The 20,443-nt window shown below is 42.2% G+C and overlaps 1 protein-coding gene across 5 annotated transcripts in view; it reads right to left on the bottom strand.

Annotated features, from left to right (window-relative positions):
• Positions 1-20,443, bottom strand: part of Lrrc8d (leucine rich repeat containing 8 VRAC subunit D) — a 95,878-nt gene that overhangs the window by 4,767 nt on the left and 70,668 nt on the right. The window lies entirely within an intron of this gene.

Below are 20,443 nucleotides of genomic sequence, written 5' to 3'. Positions count from 1 at the left end.
AAAAGCAGCAGCATATGCTTTCCCAAGAGGTTCTCAGATTCCAGTGTGTGAATCACCATTTCTTTAAAACACACACACATACACACACTGATAAAAGACAAAACAATGAAGAGGTGAATGTTCAAATCTTGGGGAATACATTTATTGCTTAAATGAACGGAAGCTGGAGTTTAATCTGCTGATGTGAGCGGCCTTCAGTGCCAATATAGAAAGGACTCTGATCATTTTCAGCAGAAAGTGATCTGACTGCCTGACTTGGGTGACACCATAAAGAAAGTACAGCAGAAATCCATCCTTAATAGCAATCTTCACATTTATAGGTGGTTTCCTGAAATATCTCTTAAGTAAGTGGGAAAACACAAGCCTGAGAATTTCAAGCATCTAAATGATTAGTTGTACTTATTCTTGGTGAAAATCATTAGAAGTCATATCCCCAGGCTTCAAATGTATGGTATCAACTACTATTTATTTACCATGGAAGTAGGGACATGAAAAGGAAATCTCTGCATCTTTGTAAGGCTGTGTCCACTGAATACCCCTTACTCTGAACTCTTCTATCTTGTGTATGGTTTTGCTTTCGTGACTGGCTTGGGAACAGAAGCAGGAAGAAAGGCTACTGGCATCAAACTAAGCAAAATTCCCAAGATAAACAACTCAACCTCATGACATTTGACTTCTTCCGTCTCTGTCTAGAATGCACAAAACACTACATTGAGTCATAATTTATAAGTGACTTCACTTTGACGTTATGTACACAGAAAGTACACCCCCACACAGGATTTTTGTTGTTGATGGGAGTGGTCATGGGGCTTGAACTCAGGGCCTGGGCCCTGTCTCTTAGCTCTTTTGCTGAAGGCTAGTGCTCTACCACTTTGAGTCAGAGCACCACTTCCGATTTCTGGTGGTTAACTGAAGAGTCTCACAAACTTTCCTGCCCAAGCTGCCTTTGAACTGAGATCCTCAGATCTCAGCCTCCTGAGTAGCTAGGATTACAGACATGAGCCACCAGTGCCCAGCCTCACAAACTAGTGCCCATCCCAGGAATATGCCTCTTAAGGGCCATCACACAGATAATAGAGACAATAAAATCCTTTGTACATGACATTTCCTTGTTAGGATTCTTCCTTACTTTTAAAGTCATTGTACATGTCAGATTTTAGAGAAAAGTCAGATGGAGATGGAAGATTGAGGGGAGAACTGAATTCTGACAGTCCCTGTCCTTCCAGTGATCTGTCTCCTTGTCTCCAGTCCCAGCCTTCTCCAATCTGTCCTCCACCCTGCTGTGGGCCCTCTTGCTAGGTGCCTCTTCCCAGATGCTCTATGCTAATTCAGAGCTTCCTGTATCCTGCACCCCACCAGGCTCTGCCTCCTGGCCACAGCCCCTGCCACACTATGCTGGCCTGTCCTATCCCCACTGCGTTATCAACTCAATGAGGACCCGGACCACAGCCATCCCCTCTCCTTGTCCTGTATGTCCAGTGCCTGACACAGCAGGTGCGCATACAATGACACAGAACACAACCTCAGCCATCTTCTTCACAAGGTTAAGTAAGAGTCCTGTGAACATTTGTTTACATATGGTTTCAGGCAGAGCAATGCTGTATTACACTCAATCACCACTTCAAAGCAACCTTACACCTATGTAAGAAGCCAGAGTTCAGCACAAAATAAAGAAAGGGCAACACATCAGAGAAACTGTGAGATCCTTGGAACTGGTGATACTTCTGTCATTGGAGAAACGGGAGTGAAACTCAGTGGGAGAGCATTTTCCAAGCATATGCAAGGTCCTGGCAAAAGCTTCCATGGTGATTTGTAAACTTGTGCTCATGACAGGCTTTGCTCTCATGAGAGGAAGGGGTTGACTACCTCTCTAGCAGATGAAGAAAGAGAGAAGATGGTTGCAGAGAACACAGCGGCACAGAACGGTCACTTCACACATGGCCACCGGTTCCGGCCCCAGTTTTCTAGCAACAGTAATAAAACCAAACAGCAGAGTAGCACGCAACAACTCCAAACCCAAAGAGTTTTCTCCTATAGCACAGTCTACTGTGCCTCACACCAAGAGGTCTGTGCCCTGCACGTCCTTCAGCTTGTTTCTCTTCTTTTACTTTCATAGAACCTTTCCTGAAGTTTCCTGCCATAGTGTCTGATAGTCGTCTCATTTCTAATCCTGGTTTCTTCAAATGGCTCTTGTGAGATTATGTTTTACTCCCTTTTTAGTCAGCATGTCCCATTCCCACCCCTGAATGAACACACAGGCATCTGGCAACAACAGTAATGATAGTAATAATAGTTATCATTTGCCATCTTCCTTCTAAATACTATCTTAGGAGCTTCAAATATGATATGATCCTCTGCGTGTGCCCACATGCACGCGCACACACACGGGTGCATGATGGTACTGGAGCTTGAAGTCAGGGCTTGGGCACACTGTCCTTTAAGTTTTTTGCTCAAAGCTAATGCTTTACCACTTAAGCCACAACTCAATTTCTGTTTTTTTGGTAGTCAACTGCACATAAGAATCCCACATACTTCCCTTCCCAAGCTGGTTTTGGACTGCTTTCTTCAGATCTCAGCCTCCTGCGTAGTCCTCACTACGCACAGGTGTAGGCCACCAGTATCTGGCTATACTGTTAGTTTGTTTCTTTTAATAGAATGCATTTTTTTTATTATTTATTGTCAAAGTGATGTACAGAGGGGTTATAGTTACATACGTTAGGCCATGGGTACATTTCTTGTACTGTTTGTTACCTCCTCCCTCATTCCCCCCTCTCCCCTCCCCCTAGAATGCATTCTTAAATGATCCATGAAGATTAGAGTTGCAGGTTCTGGGGGCTCAGAAAGTGGCTATATTTCAAGAAAGTCTATACAGTTTTACAACATCCACCAGAATTCCTAAACTCAAAAGAGTGCATTAATACAAAGTTCTGTTGAGGATGTGGGAAGTACTGTTGGGTATCAGCATTTGCATGCATACATGGGGGTACACACAATCCTGTTCTAGGAGCACGGGGGTATATACAGTCCTGTTATAGGACCTAGCAATTCCCCCATTCAGTGCACACCAGGAGGAGAAAGATTCCTCAAAGGCATGCACAGGAATTGTCATAGCAACAGGATTCATAACAGCCTCTAACTGGATGCTACCCAAGTGTCATTCAATAGCAGCAGGCAACAATGAAACATCATATATTCAACATACAAGGTCTCACAGCGATGGGAATGAATAATTTGGGTACAGGAGCACCTTCAGTTTCTAAGATGTAACCTGCACACTGTCTTCTTTTTGGAATGGATGGATGCCTTGGTTTCCATCTGAAGTTTGGGAATGATATGGAAGAGGGAGCAACCACACAAAGAGGTGCCCTGGAGAGAGTGCTGGGGCAGTGGACCTGGCCAAAGCCATTTGAAGGCACACCTGGGCTTTCTGAGTCACGCCTAAGCATGCCTGTCCCTCCTGCTACCAGTTCTCCTCACTTCTCCCTTCCTACCCAAGGGAATGGATTGCCCTCCTCAGAGTACAAAGGACAGAAGCTGGGAACGGAGCGCATACAAAACGTGAAAGCTCTGCTGGCATGTGTGTATGTAGACGGAACATAGGAGTAGTACCCCTGAATCGTATCTAACATCCCAGTAGACTCTGGGCTGCTATGATGTCTCCCTGACAGACTTGTGGAATTTACCTTGTGGAAGATCAGTGATCAGGAATGGAGTCTGGAGGTTAAAATCCCACCTAAGGTCAAAACTCACGTTCTGGGGCTGGGGATATGGCCTAGTGGCGAGAGAGCTTGCCTCGTATACATGAGGCCCTGGGTTCGATTCCCCAGCACCACATATACAGAAAACAGCCAGAAGCGGCACTGTGGCTCAAGTGGCAGAGTGCTAGCCTTGAGCAAAAAGGAAGCCAGGGACAGTGCTCAGGCCCTGAGTCCAAGGCCTAGGACTGGCCAAAAAAAACCCAAAAAACAAAAAAAAAAACACCTCACGTTCTTTCTACCAGATTGTCATGTCTCTCTGATTTCTCATGTTGCAATGCTTCACAGTTTTCAAACTGCTTTCCTATGCAGTCTCTGCACCAATTCTCACAATAATTCAGTGACTTAGGCATTACTATTGCCTAATGGTATGAGGAAAGCTGAGGCGCATACAAGAAGCTTGGATGACCTGCCTGAGCTAAAGAATCAAGAGTGCACACAGCCTCTTTATCTACGTAATCTTTTTCTCTGCTCATGTCTAGGTTGTTAGCAAAGGGCTGATGGATAAGGAGACGATTTTTCTCTCTGTTGCCCTTGGCTTTGAGGCGATAGAGCAATAAAATTATGTAATCACAACTGCTCATAAGGCCATCTTTTGTGACCTTCACTCTGAATTCAGGGAAATAAAGAGCTCAGTTCCAGGCACCATGGGTGGAGAGGAGAGGGGTGGGGACACAGAGATAACCTAAACTAGCACAGAGGAGCAGCTAGCTCCATGGCAGATGATAAACAATGACATGGAAAGAAAACTGCTCTGGCGTGGTTAATGCAAGGCATCAGAGCATCCGGAAGGCCCACATGAGCGTCTAGGACGGGATCCCCTTCACTGTTGAGATGGAAGGGAGGGGTAAGGGCAGAGGGTACAGTTCTTACCAAAGAAATTGTAAGTGCAAAGGCACAGAAATTATGGGGGGAGGCATAGCCCGGATGGTGGGGTGCTTACTAATAAGTGAAAGTATTAGATACTGAGTTCAAGTTTTAGACCAAAAAGAAAAAAAGAGGGAGAGAGAGAAAAAAATAGGAAGGAAGGAAGGAAGGAAGGAAGGAAGGAAGGAAGGAAGGAATTATGTGTTAAGAGAAACTATTAATAATTCTAGTTTTTCCTTTTGGCAGTCTGCTGTATGCACAGTACCTGTACAGATACCACTTCTTAACTGCAGGCCAAAGTAATGGGCACATCATTACATGGATGGAAACAAATATTCCTTATCAACTACTTATTTTAATGCTATAATTGATTATGTACTTTATGCTGCATGCTAGCTCAAAATTCAAGAAATATGCCTGATTTTTAGTAAGACTGGCTAAGAAAAGCTAGATTTCCTTCTAATGACTCTTTTCCTTCTTGGTACCAGTACTGGGTTTTGAACTCAGGTCCTGATATCCTCCACTTGGCTTTTTTGGCTCAAGGCTGATGCTCTCACCACTTGAGCCACATTTCTACTTCTGGCTTCTTGCTGGTTAACTGGAATAAGAGGGTCACAGACCCTATGGCCCTGCTGGCTTCAAACTGTAAGCCTTACATCTCAGCCTCCTGAGTAACTAGGACCACAGGCACCAGCCATCAGTACCTGCTGACAATTTCAATTCTTAAATTGATAGTAGCTTCAGGCACTGTTTGCCTGATTTATTCTATTCCCCAGTTCTTGTGAGTTCGTCTGCAAAGTGGGAACACAGACAAAGTTTTAGTTGACTCTGTAAGCCTGGGCCTTCATTTTTCTTGCCAATGAAATAGGAATGAACACAACTGTGAGAAAGCACATAGAGCTACACAAACACTCCCTGGAAGTGGATCGAGACACCGGGAAACATTCTGAGGTGGGAGTATGTGGCAAGGAAAATAATGAAAACTCAGCATTTGGAATGTGGTGATATTCAGAAGGAGAAACACAAGATCAGGAAAGCTCTGAGAAGGGGGAAAATAAAATCTATGAAGAAAAAAGAATAAAGAAAATTAAGTAATCCAATAGATAAGAGAAAGGACTTTTAAGAGAGCCAAGATATAAATCAACAAAATGATGTAGAAATTAAGAACAAAGAAGACCTTAAAAAATCATTAAATGACCTTTGGCATATAATTTCTATTATAGTAGAACCCGCTGTTGACATTAGAAAACATCTTAGAGTTAACTAAAAATTCCTCCAAAGCCTTGGCCTTTTGAAAGTAACACAAACAAAGCCTTATTTTAGAATCCATGATAAACTGGTAAACTTTTGTCCTATTTCAAAGGATTTAATAAAGCAAATAAATGCTTTATTCTTGCCTAATTTAATCTTGCTTCTAAGTACTTAGCATCTATTTGTACAACTCTTATGAAAATGACAAATAGTCTTTAGAGAAGCAGATCTGAGAGGACATTTACTGAGCGCCCTTTACGAAGGTGTCCTTAGGACTAAGTATGTATATATTGATTTTCCTCCTTTTTTTTTTTTTTTTTGGTGCCAGTATTAGTACTTGAACTCAGGGCCTTGCACTCTTGCTTGGCTTTTTTGCTCACAGCTGTCACTCTAACACCTAGGCCACATGTCTGGCTTTTTACTGGTTAAGTTGGGAATAGGAGTCTCTGGGATTTGTCTGCCTCTACTGGCTTCAAACACCAGGGATCCTCAGATCTTACTCCTAACTAGCTAAGATTATAGGTATGAGCCACTGGCCCTGGCTAGTAGAGTTTAATAGACAGCCACAGCTAGAACATTGCCATTTACAACATTTCTCCCAGTTGTAACAGATGAGTAGAGCAAACTACAGTTCATAAAAACTTCAACCTTATAGTGGGAAGGCACCAACTATAGACAAGCATAGTGTAGAATTCAGTATGTTGTTATTTAATTTTAGATAAGTTGTTTCTTGAAACTGACATGAAGAACTTTGACTTTGAGTAAGCTTAAATATTTACTTTCTGATAAAGCGTATCTGTTTAACTTTGAAAGAATGACCCAAGATAACATTTTCTGAAAAACTATTATATATGTCCTGCCATGCTATTTAAGAATCTGTTTTTTCATCACAGAGAAGTCACTAACAGCGTTTCCCAAGCTGTTTCATGTCATGGTCCAGAGATAGAAGGACCGCACTTATTCATTCTGGGTAAACTGAGGAGTGAGGTCAGTCTGTCCCACTCCAGTGAAGTGATATTCTGGTTATCTAGCACCCATTCCTGGCATGTTCATTAGGAACTCCAGCCTAAAGTACCAGAGAGAAAATATAAACTAGGGCCTAAATTGCAGAAGTGATGAAAATTTACTCATCTCAAATGTGATCATTGTTTTGTATGTGTGCCAGCACTGGGGCTTGAACTCAGGGTTTGGGCGCTCGTAGCCTTTTCCTTCATGGTAGGCACTCTATCCCTTGAACCACAGCTCTACTTCCAGGTTTTTGGAGTTTAACTGGAAATAAGTCTCACAAACTTTCTTGCCTGGGGTGGCCTCAAACTGTGATCCTCAGATCTCAGCCTCCTGAGTAGCTAGAATTAGATAAGCATAAGCCACAGGCATCCAGAAAATGTGGGTCATTTGTACAGTGATTAAATGTCACCTTTTTTTCCTTATAGGAGTGTAAGAGAGTAAATAGATAATCATAGCAAAGGAACAAACTATACAACTTGTATGTTAATATATTAGACTTGTAATTGTATTAATGTGTAATGTCATGACAGACCAAAATCATTAGACACTGAGAAACATATAAATTAAGGGTGACAGTTCACTTATCAATTAATCACAAGTGCTATTACAACTGGATTTGTAGTGTAACAGTTTATCTTGGCCATCCTACACCCCATAATCTCTTCCATTAAGCTATCAAGCTCATAGCCATCCGCATTTCCAACAAGGGTTTGGCTTAGGTAATATGTTTCATGTCAGGCATTTGTAGGTTGTATTGCAGGATAAACACTGTCTCTACTTTCCCAGAGCTTAAAGATCTTTCCATGCTTGTCATAATAATCTGGAAATGATAGAACAAGGACCACCACTACCAGACTGCCTACTATTATTTAGAATAAACATTTCTAATATAGAAAATGACAATGAAGTATAAGAATGTCAAGAAAATATGATAACTAAAAACAGAAATATGCCATAAAGCAAAGACAGTGAGGCTTGGTGATGCATACCCATAATCTCAGCCAGTTGGGAGCTTGAGGCAGAAGGCTTGAACATTTAAGATTAGCCAGAGAACTGGGCACTGGGTGGCTTACACTGTAATCCTAGCTACTCAGGAGGCTGAGATCTGAGGATTACATTTCAAAGCTAGCCTAGGCAGGAAAGTCTGTGAGACTCTTATCTCCAATTAACCACAGAAAAAGCTGCAAGTGGTGCTGTGGCTCAAGTGGTAGGACACTAACCTTGAGTGAAAGGGAGCCCAAGTCCAGAAATCGAGCCCTAGGATTGGCAAAAAAAAAAAAAAAAAAAAAAAAAGCCTGAGCAGCTTGTGAAGAACTTGTCTAAAAAAGTAGGGGAGGGCTGGCACATGTATAAAACTCAAAGTGGATCCTAGCCTATCACATGCACCAAGATAAACTCAAAATGGATTAAGGACCTCAACATCAGACCTGAAACCTTGCAACTACTTAAGAACAGAGTAGGAGAGACACTAGAACTGATAGGCACAGGAAGGAACTTCCTGAATATAGTCCCAGGGGCACAACAGATAGGGGAGAGACTCGACAAATGGGACTACTACAAAATAAAACATTTCTACACAGCTAAAGACATAGCCACTAAACTAGAAAGACAGCCAACCATATGGGAAAGGATCTTCACTAGCACAGCAACAAAGGCCTAATATCCGTCATCTACAGAGAACTCAAAAAACTAACCCCCTCCAAACCCAGTAAACCAATTATTAAATGGGCAAAGGAGCTAAAGAGAGACTTCACAGGAGATAAAAATGGCAAAGAAACATATGAGGGAATGTTCAACATCCCTGGCAGTAAAGGAAATGCAAATTTAAACAACCCTGAGATACCACCTCACCCCAGTTAGAATGGCCTATACTCTGAACTCAGGCAACAACAAATGCTGGAGGGGATGCGAGGAAAGTGGAACCCTTCTCCACTGTTGTTGGGAGTGCAAATTAGTACAACCACTTTGGAGAACAGTATGGAGGTTCCTCAAAAAGCTTAACATAGACATACCCTATGTCCCAGCCATACTACTCCTGGGCATCTACCTTGAACAACAGGTCTCAGGATATCATAAAGACATCTGCACATCCATGTTTATCACTGCACAATTCACAATAGCCAAAATATGGAAACAACCCAGATGCCCCACTACAGATGAATGGATTAAAAAAACGCGTTACCTATTCACAATGGAATATTACATAGTGATTAGAAATGATAAAATATTGGTATTTGCAGGGAAATGGTCAGAACTTGAACAAATAATGTTGAGCAAGACAAGCCTAGAACACAGAGAACAAAGGGGCATGGTCTCCTTGATATATGACTGTTAGGGAGGGAGGAAGACAGTAGAGACCAGGTCTGCAAAACAACAAACTTCTTTTCAAATGGTATTTTCACATGTTTGGCTCAGCGACTTTACATTATGTATCTAAAACTAAACAACTACTAATCATAAAAAGGTCTAGAATAAACCTATCAGTGGATCACAATAGCTCAACAGCTATGTACATATGATCATATAAGACGAGGATAAGCAAAAACAACTCCAAGAGAAGGACACAGGAGGATTCTACAGTTGATGTTATCTTTAAAGTTCTAGGTAAATTTCCTGTGGCGTACCCTATGTAGTTACTGTATATGATTTTGATATTGTATATAAGCCTACCTGATCTAGGGAAGGGAAAGAAAAATGAGGATGTAAGATATCACAAGAAATGTATTCACTGCCTTATTATGTAACTGTACCCCCTTTGCACATCACCTTGTCAATAAAATTTAATTTAAAAAAATTTCCAGCAATTGTCCTTCAAATCCTTTCATGTTTCCTTAAGTCATTGTCTCCAAATATTTCAATTTATTTGGGTCCTGTGTTCCTCAGGTTAGGATTTAGTTATTTCCTCACAAGACATTCACACTGCAACAATGGTCAAGTGACTAAATGAAGGCCTCATAGCCACACCTTCACCTTATGTCCTTGTTCTAAAAGAAAGAGCAGAAAAGTTAGGAAGAGCATGTATTTTTCCCCTATAGTTGCTTCTTTTATGTTTCCTTTCAGGAGCCAGGAGACTATCCTTTGTTTATGAGAAGCAGGGAAGAATGCTTTATTTATTTATTTATTTATTTATTTATTTATTTGTACTAGGAATCGAACCCAGGACGTTGCACTTGCTAGGCAAGCACTTTGCCACTGAGCTACATCCCAGCCCGGAAGAATGCTTCTTGAAGTAGAACAAACAATATAAAGCTTTCTAAATGGCTCTACTCAGCCTTCTTGAACAAGTAGTATGCCCCATGTCCAACATAAATGATTGAATAAAAATTAAATATCAAAAAATAAAAATAAAAAAGTAGGGAAGGGCTGGAACCCAAATCTGGGAATATGATTTAGTAGTAGAACAGTTGCCTAGAATGATGGAGGCCTTGGGCTCAATCACCAGTATGAAGGAAGAAATGTTAACCATGGTGAAAGATCATGGTAAGATATAAACAAGGACTCATCAAAGGAAGGCAGGCATCATTGTAACCCACATGCACTTGACATACCTGATGCCACATGTAAGGCTGACACATTAAAAACTTCAGTCTAGGGCTGGGCATGTGGCTTAGCAGTACCGTGCTTGTCTAGAGTACATGAAGCCCTGGGTTCAATTTCTCAGCACTACATCAACAGGAAAAAAAAAGCCAGAAGTAGCACCGAGATTCAAGTGGTAGGTAGAGTGCTAGCCTTGAACAAAAGGAAGTCAGGAACAGTGCTCAGGCCCTGAGTTCAAGCCTCAGAACTGGCCCAAACCCCACCACCACCACCACCACCACCACCACCACCACCACCACCACCACCACCACCACCAACAAGCCAACTTCAGTCTATACTACTTTTTAGAAAACATCCTACCTTGGATAAGTGGCTGATGAAAGGATGGTTATTACTTTATGAATGCTATATTACATATTATAATTATTTTCTAAAAATTCTAAATGAAAAGGAGATAGATACAAACCATCAACACGTAATTTTCCCACATGTGCATCACATACTTGTATGTTTCAGATATGTAGAGTATTTATATTGCAGAAGGTAGTGAACAGCTAGATTTGTCCCCAGCCAGAGGATGGCCTGTGCTATGGGCTGAGAGGACCTCTAAGTTGGCGAGCAGGTCTTCAATCTGCTACTGTTGTCCTAGGGCACAATGCCGGGAAGCTAACCCAAACCAAGTAGCACACTGACATTCGCGTCTGAGTGGGAAGAACACATGATAACGAGAAATGAATATGATCCTTTTAAGGGAAACAGTCAGTATTACCTTCCATAAAATGTTTGGAACATCATGATAAATGACACCAAAAGCTGGCTGGGGTGTAATGTAGTTATAGAGTCCTTGCTTAGTATGTGGGAGCCCTGGATTAAATTTCCCCTAGCCCCCCACATACCAAGAAGGATGGCATTAAAAGTTGTACTAAATGGGGCTGGGAATATGGCCTAGTGGCAAGAGTACTTGCCTCATATACATGAAGCCCTGGGTTCAATTCCTCAGCACCACACATATAGAAAATGGCCAGAAGTGGTGCTGTGGTTCAAGTGGCAGAGCGCTAGCCTTGAACAAAAAGAAGCCAGGGACAGTGCTCAGGACCTGAGTCCAAGGCCCAGGACTGGCCAAAAAAAAAAAAAAAAGTTGTACTAAATGTGAAAATATGAGTGGTGCTGGGCACTGGTGGCTCACACCTATAATCCTAGCTTCTCAGGAGGCTGAGATCTAAGTATCACAGTTTGAAGCCAGCCCAGGCAGAAAAGTCTGTTACCTACCAACAAACCAGAACTGGGGGTATGGCTCAAGTGATAGAGCACCAGCCTGATAGCACCCAGGTCCTGAGTTCAAACCCTAGGATGGCACCAAAAAAAGAAAAGAGTGATGAGATAGGTATAATGAGACATACTGTGCTACAGGTCCTCATCCATAAACATGTCCCTGTTCCACCAATTTTCATGAAAAAAAAATACAGTGGCCGAGGACAAGAGTGACAATCTTCCTATTTGTGTGGCATGCTTTTCTAAAAGGAAAAGGTGTGTGTGTGTTGGGGGGATTCTAATACAACCATGTGGCAAGTAGGTCCAGACAGGTTGAAAAGAAAGGGAGAGAGGCGGTTCTCCTTAGTACATGGGTGTTACCATGTCTGTTGGTCAGGCCCTCATAATACTCCTGATGTTTGTCCTTAAACACCTCCTTTGGGCAGAGTAATGGTGGGAGCTCCTCTAAGTCAAATCATTATGATAGCCCTTAGGTAACTTACATAAAATATATGCAAACATATATTATTCACATCAAAAGTGTCTGGCCCAAGTGTCTCAGATATGTAATCCCAGCTTGTCAGGAGGCTGGGAACAGAAAATTATTTGAAGCCAACCCAGGCAGGAAGTCTATGAGAGTCTTACTGACTGCCCCAAAGTCAGCTGTGGAAACAAAGGCTCAAGGGGTAGAGTGCTAGCCTTGAGCAAAAAAGCTCAGGCCCAACACAGACCCTGAGCTCAGTACCACATAAACAGAAAAGGCCAGAAGTGGTGCTGTGGCTCAAGTGGTTAGAGTGCTAGCCTTGAGCAAAAGGAAGCCAGCGACAGTGCTAAGGCCTTGAGTCCAAGCCCTGGACTGGCAAAAAAAAAGAGTGCTTCTTAAGCAAAAGCATTTAGAAAGAGTAAAGATTTGGACAGACTTGGAGTTAACCCTTACCCATAATGCAACTGTTTTCATAAAGACTACTGAGGGACTCAGAATAGAAGATATAAAAATCAGGAGTTTTAGATTAATAAAATAACAGATAAGTAAATATACCAATAGATTACAATTTATTATAAATAAAATTAGCATAATATAAAATCATTCTGAAGGGCTGGGAATATGGCCTAGTGGCAAGAGTGCTTGCCTCCTATACATGAAGCCCTAGGTTCAATTCCCCAGCACCACATATACAGAAAACGGCCAGAAATGGTGCTGTGGCTCAAGTGTCAGAGTGGTAGCCTTGAGCAAAAAGTAGCCAGGGACAGTGCTCAGGCCCTGAGTCCAAGCCCCAGGACTGGCAAAAGAAAAAAAAAAATCATACTGAAATAATAAATGGCCCCAAAATAAAAAACTATAACAAAGTTAATAGAGACAAAATCTGTGAGAGCTGGGCATCAATGGCTCACTCCTGTAATCGTAGCTACTCAGGAGGCTGAGATCTGAGGATCACGGTTCAAACCCAGCCCGAGCAGGAAAAGTCTGTGAGATTCTTATCTCCAATTAACAACCAGAAAATCAGAAGTGGTGCTGTGGCTCAAGTTGCAGAGCTCTAGCCTTGAGCTGAAGAGCTCAGGGACAGCCCTCAGGCCCAGAGTTCAAGCCCTATAACTAATGCCCCCCCCCCCACCAAAAAACCCACAAAAAACTGCGAGAGACAAAAATGCTTGAGACAATTAAGGAGATTAATTAATTCAGGCTGTTGCAATAAAATATTCCTGAATGAGAGTGGATGAAGGGAAACTGGAATATTACAGAGGCAGTCACAGAGGGTGTCACATGAGCCATGTCATAGAAGTTAGGAGAAGGTCAAAGAAGGGTCCTCAGAATACTTGAGAGCAAGGTGGTTCTTGGTGATTTTTTATTGTCCTGGGACTTGGGACTCAGGGCCTGAGCACTGTCTCAGGCTTCTTTTTGCTCAATGATAGCACTCTACCACTTGAGCCACAGCAACACTTCTGGCTTTTTCTATATAAGTGGTGCTGAGGAATCAAACCCAGGGTTTTGTGCATGCTAGACAGGCACTCTATCACTAAGCCACATTCCCAGCCCCTCCTCTTGGTTATTTTTAAGACCACAAAAGAGTAAGGAGGAACTGCTGGGAAATTCAAGGATGCGCTATTTTCCAGGAAAACTTTGACATGGCTAGATCAAAATTAAAATGGGGGTGGGGTGGGCTGGGGCAATAAGCAGCTCTTGAAAGGTTTGAACAAGTTGGTGGTATATTTGAGAAAAAAATCTACTCAGAGTGTGGAAGTAGGACTGGAGAGAGAAAAGACTAGAAAAAGAGCAGTAAATAAGAAAGCAATTCTAGTGAAGATGTTGTCTAGATAAATTCAAATTGTGTCTACATCGCTGAGACTGTTATACAGCATTAAGTAGGGATGCTGTACGAACCCAAATCTCAGAAGAAGGATCTGGGAAATAATTAGTGGGAACTACTTACTATATGGAAGCTGAGATCAACCAAGGAGAGGAAAAAAAGTCAAAGGCAGAATCCTTGAAATTAATAACACTTAGTGATCAAGCAGAAGGAAAAGTATCAGCAAAACAGTGAGGAAGGAACAGCCAGGGAAGGAGGAAACTAGCAAGAGAAGGCTGGCCTGAGAGCCAAAGCAGGAAAACCCTCAGGAAGCAAGTGAAGAGTGGCATTGCATCTTAGCCATTCAGGAAGCTGCAGCCAGTGAGGGCTAGAGGGGAAGAGGACAATCACCTGACACCCCGCAGAGCTCATTCACGCAAGTCAAAACTTGCTTGTGGTACCAAGTGCTGGTGGGTTCATGCCTCTAATCCTAGCTACTCAGGAGGCTGAGATCTGAGGATCAACGTTTGAAGCCAGCCCAGGCAAAAACATCTGTGGGAGTCTAATCTCCAATGAACCAGCAAAAAGTGAAAGCACAGAAGTGGTTCAAATGGCAGTCAGCTCTGAACAAAAAGCTAACCTAGGCCCTGAGTTCAAGACCCAGTACTGGGGCACACATGCCATGTGCAAGCACACCACTTGCTTGGGATTTGTCAAAGTGCTCTGTGTGCAAGTTTGGAAGAACCAGAATAACGCCCCCGCCTCCATTTCTACAAACATACATAAATTAGGGGGAAAATAACACCTGGATAACCACAAGAATTAAAGAAGGCAAGACAGACAGGCGGACGGACAGAGGATGTGCTTCTTGGGATGGGACAGGAGTTAGGAGCTAGAAGTTGAAAAAAGCAGGGTAACAACATGCAAAGATGGTATTCTTGCTTTAAGTATAAAGTCAAATCATAATTGTAAACAAATCTCAGCTCAGAACAACAACTCAAGTGTGTAACAGTTTGATCTGTCTATGCTTTTGAAGTTATTATCTTTATGAAAGTATAAAGATTGTGGAATTCCAATTCCTATGAAAGTGCTTCAACAAACTGACTATATAGTGCTTGCTTTTCCCTTCAGTACAATGGTAAACATTAACCTTGCCAGCCACCACTTTATTCAGTCAGTTGTAAAACTTTCAAATGTCCTTTGTTTGGAAAAAGAGTAACCTTGCAAGATGAACCCACACTCATAACTTACCCCTACAAACCACACAGCCATATGACCCACTAGCTCTATGTTCCCTACTACAAAAATGTCAGTCTCATTCCCTCCCTCACTCACTCACTCAGAGTCCCTAGGAGGCTCAAGCCCAATCATTCTGCAGGGAAGGAAGAGGGAAGAAAAATATTTATGACTCCTCCGAAGGAGAGTGTCTGTGACCTACCCAGCTTAATTTTCTTCTCATTTCCTTGGCCACAGCATGGAGTGGAAAGGACAGGGCACCGGGGAGGGGCTGTGCTCTGCTGGTGACTTCACCCTCAGCTCCAGGCTGTCTTACCAGTCCACACCAAGATCCTCCAAGTACACAGCAAGACAGAAGAAAGCTATGGTTATCGGGGAACTAAGGTTTTACATCCCTGAGCTCGTTAAATTGGCATATCCAAGCCAAGCAAGGTGCCTCAAGCCCGTAATCTTAGCTGCTTGGGAGGCAGAGATTGAGAGATTATAGTTTGATGACAGCCCAGGCAGTATATTTTGTGAGACTCCATCTCAGTGGATGACTGGGTGCAGTGATATATGCCTGTCATCTCAGTGACAAAGAGAAGTAACAAATTGGATTGCAGTCCAAGCTTGCTCAAGCATAAGGTTAGACCCTCTACCTTAAAAATAACCATCACAAAAAATGACTAGCAGAGTGGCCCAAGTGGTAGAGTAGCCCACTCAGCATGTGCAAGGCCCTGAGTTCAAACCTCAGTACTATATATTCTTTTTTAAAAAGGCACATCTCCTCTAAGCAATAGGATATTTTCCGTTTTACTGAAAGTGTAATTTAAAAATTTGAGTGACTAAGATCATCACAAAGTTGAAGTATTAGTGAACATAATTCAAATTCAGACCTGCCTACCTGTCCACCAAGCTTTAGCTAAACCCTTCAGATTAAGTTACAAATTAGCACAAACTAGTTTCGTAGACTTAACAATCAAGAGTAAGGAAGATGTTAACTGGAGGAGAGATAGCTCACTAGTACTCAACATACTGACATACAAAAGAAACTGACATACAAAAGAAACCACAACTTACACCCAATTGTGATTTAATGGGCACTTAATTTCTTTATCATCATCTTAACTTTGCAAAGGCACTTTATAAACTGCTAAGAGACAAAGAAGTAATAGCAACTTTATTTTATAGTCTATTATAACAAGAAGATGCAGAACAAAGATGACAGCAAGAGCTGCCTGTCAACACTGAGTCTGATAAAATGGTCTCCATTTGTCATCAGAGTCTCACAAAGCCAGAGCAAATAATCAGTGTAAGTTCCTTCTTTAAACTTAGGTTATCAAGATTTCCTTCTTTTTGGAGCTAGTCCTGGGACTTAAACTCAAGAGCCTGGGCACTGTCCCTGACTTTTTTTGCTCAAGGCTAGTGCTCTACCACTTGAACCACAGCACCACTCACAGATTTTCTGGTGGCTAACTAGAGATAAGAATATCACATATTGGCTTAGAACCATGATCCTCAGATCTCAGCCTCCTGAGTAGCTAGAATTACAGACATGAGCCACTGGCAGCTGGTGAAGATCTCTCTGTCTCTCTCTCTCTGTCTGTCTGTCTCTCTCTCTCTCTGCCAGTCCTGGAGCTTGAGACTCAGGGCCTAAGCACTGTCCCTGGCGTCTTCTTCCTCAAGGCTAACACTCTGCCACTTGAGCCACAGCGCCGCTTCTGGCCGTTTTCTGTATATATGGTGCTGAGGAATCGAACCTAGGGCTTCATGTATACGAGGCAAGCACTCTGGCCACTAGGCCATATTCCCAGCCCCTGAAGATTTCTCTTTTATGCTGTTAATTTAATATTGACTATAACTTTAATTATTATTGTCAAACAGTCAGTAACACACTTAGGCCATCTTGTTCATAAATTCAAAATATAGATTGATGGTCCCTCTATGAATTGAGCAGTAAATACTTTGCTATGGTTTATGATTTTAAAAGTGATAGCTCCTTATCCCCTTACTTCAGAATTAAGATTACTCAGGGAGAGGATATGGTGAATTTACTATACTCTTATAATTCTACTCAGTAGTCCATACACATTCTGTCCCATAAATCAGGAAATGGGGGGAAAACCCCATTGTGGTATTAGAGAAAATATTCCTACGTATTGTAGTCACCATGATAGGCTACACAACTAAACCCACCAGGTTGCATCCTAGTCATCTCTACTCTTTACTTGGGGCGAGCCACCGGTGTGGGAGGAGGCAGTTGCTTAAAGACCTCTGCTGCCGAATGTCACCAGCACAAGCAGGGGAAAAAGCAGGCCTGAACTACACACGTATAGCCTTCAAGACAGTCAGACCACAGGCAGAAATTACAGGCTTCCCCTAAACCAGTGCTGTCATCAGCCTCAGAACTTCCTGCCCAGGCAAATCTGCCTTAATTGGTTTTCATTCTGTTGTTGTTGAAAAACAGCGTGAGCTCAAACCACCCAGAGAACATCATGAGAATTTCTCTTACACACTTACACACACACAGCCTCTTTAAAAGCTCCAGGGAGCACATTCAGTTTGTAAGGAATAGTAACAAGGAAGAGGCTAAGGGTATTTTCCACTGGTTTAAAAATAAGGCACTCTATTCTTTGAAAAAATAATAATAAATTTCAGAATTATAGGAGCCGGAAGCAGCAGCTGGATTTGTCAGCCCTTTCCTCTGAGAGTCACAGTAAGGAGCTCCCACTGAGACAAAGGCATGGCAGGGGTTAGCTCCTCCTGGAGCCCAGACTCCCCACTCAGGGCTGGGGCCACTTCCAGCTTCCAGGTCAAGCCATCCTGGGAAAACAGAAGTCTGTCTAGCATCTATACACTGAAAGGGGCCTGGCTCCTATCTCCCACAAAGGCTCTTCATCCTTTAGGCCTTATGATCACCCTTAGAGACTGCACCCTCAGAGACTATGAGGAAGATACAAAGGGGTGAAGGGGTGGGCTGAGCCTTCATTCAGGCACTTGTGATCATAGGGGAAGCCCGGAATCCCAGGCCTCAGTTCTCTCATCCATGAAATGGCTACAAGACCAGACATCACTGGAGAAATAAAACATTAATGGATGAGGCGACGGCTGGGAAATACCATGTAAATTACAGAGAAGTTAACAACAGACCAGAGCACTAATAGCAATGAACGCATGCATGTAGGTAGTTTCCCAGTTCCAAAATCTCAAAAACATCATTTCCTTTGTGCTCAAAACAGTACAGCAGGATGGATGGCAATGTCATTATCACAGTCAGCATCATTATTGTTATTATCATCTTATAAATAGTTCAGTGAGCCCTGGTATCTGAGCACATATTGCAATCATTTGAAAACATTTCTGGCAACATGTGAGTCGTATGTAGGAGAGGCCACTTGCATACCAGGTGGCTGCTTGGGGCAAGTCCCTTTGCCTCCCCGGCAATGTGATTCACCCACTTGTCACCAGGCTGGTGGAAGACAGAAGTAAATTAGACCTGTTTTCCACTCTTGAAGAATTCACCAGGAGGCAGCGGGGGTAGGGTGGTGGTGGAAAGAAGTGACATATAAACAGACAAATTACAAAACGCTCTTTACTTAAAATATAGAGTCTTAACAAAATGCTTTTTGGAATGACAAAACAGGAAATGACTGTGTCAAGAGGCTTGTGGAAGAATTTCATTGATTTATAAGGGGGGAAAAGGGGGAGGAAATCAGATGACAAATTCATCAACACTTGTCTTAGGACTAAAATTCTGAGAAAATCAGGCAGTAATCTCAGTGCACACAGGACAATTCCTCTGACTTACTTGCTCATAGCCAATGAAAAAATTATAAAAAAAATAATGTAGATATCTTTAAAGACCTAGAAAACTGGGTGCTACAAAATTCTAGAAGATGCAAAACCATTTGGCGTAAACCAACTGAAAAACTCAGGGGGGAGAGGGGAAGGGGGAGGGGGGAATGAGGTAGGAGGTAACAAATAGTACAAGAAATGTACCCAAGGCCTAACATATGAAACTATAACCTCTCTGTACATCACTTTGACAATAAATAAGAGAAAAAAATTCTAGAAGATAACATGTTTTCCAGAGTAACATTGAAGTGCACAGCATACCAGGATGTCTGCAGAAGCCTGGAAGCTGGGGCTACTGAGACTAAATCCTAGAACCCAATTAGTGAAAACTAGATTTGCTAGTCTGTCTGTCATCTATCAATCCGTCCAATTCCCTCTCCCTCCTTTCCTTGTTTTGTGATGACACTGGGGCTTGAACTCAGGCCCAAGGCATTCACTTTTATTTATGTTTTGCTCAAGGCTGGCTTTTTACCACTGTAAAGCACAGCTTCACTTTTGTCCCCTGCTCCCTCCCCACCTGGAGATAAGAGTCTCCTGATTTTCCTGCCCAGGCTGGTTTTAAACCAGATTCTCAGATCTCAGCCTCCTGAGTGGCTAGATTTATAGGTGTGAGCCACGAGTGCCCATCTGATGATGCTAGTTTCTAGCTGAGTGAGCGTGGACAATGCATTTGGGTCTCCAGCACTTCATTTTCCTCACTTCAAAGGTCACCATGTGGGTGGCTACCTGCCAGAGAGGTTATAAAGATGAAATAAATTAATACACAGAAGCATGCAGGGCATTTCCTTCCTAGCACAAAATTAAGGTGACCTGAGGTAGCTGATTTATAATGAAACTGCAAAAGTACAATAATTGGTATAGTTGTGCTTGCTACCAAAAAAATACTCTTAAGGTTCAAAGGTTCAGACTTAGCCTTATCCCATAATTTCCATGTTTTAGGAATTTACAGAAGATTCATTTTAGTCAATAATGAAATAAAGATTGCCAGCTTCAGAAAAATACTTAATCAGAAGTCTGGAAATATAACCCAAGAAGTATGGTTTTAAAAAAAACAACAACAACTAATTTCTAGCTGGGCATGGGTAGCTCACTCCTGTAATCCTAGCTACTGCTAATCCTAGAAGGCTGAAATCTGAGGATAGTGATTTGAAGCCATCCAGGGCAGTAAAGTCCATGAAACTCTCACCTCCAATTAACCACCAAAAAGTAGAAGTGGACTGTAGCCCAAATGGTACAGTGATAGCCTTGAGTGAAAAAAAAACCTCAGAGACAGTGCCCGGGCCCTGATTAAGCTCCAAACCCAGCACAAAAGGAAAAATAACAAAATATAATCAGTTTAGAATAGGTGTTAAAAAATTAAAGCAAACAAATGTATTTTAAAAAGCATTAAATAATAATAAAAAAATTCCTTCAAAACAA

Source organism: Perognathus longimembris, chromosome 7, assembly GCF_023159225.1.
Source record: "Perognathus longimembris pacificus isolate PPM17 chromosome 7, ASM2315922v1, whole genome shotgun sequence".
Classification (NCBI taxonomy): domain Eukaryota; kingdom Metazoa; phylum Chordata; class Mammalia; order Rodentia; family Heteromyidae; genus Perognathus; species Perognathus longimembris.
Note: the sequence above shows the minus strand (reverse complement) of the source record. Positions and strands in the feature narration are given on the sequence as shown.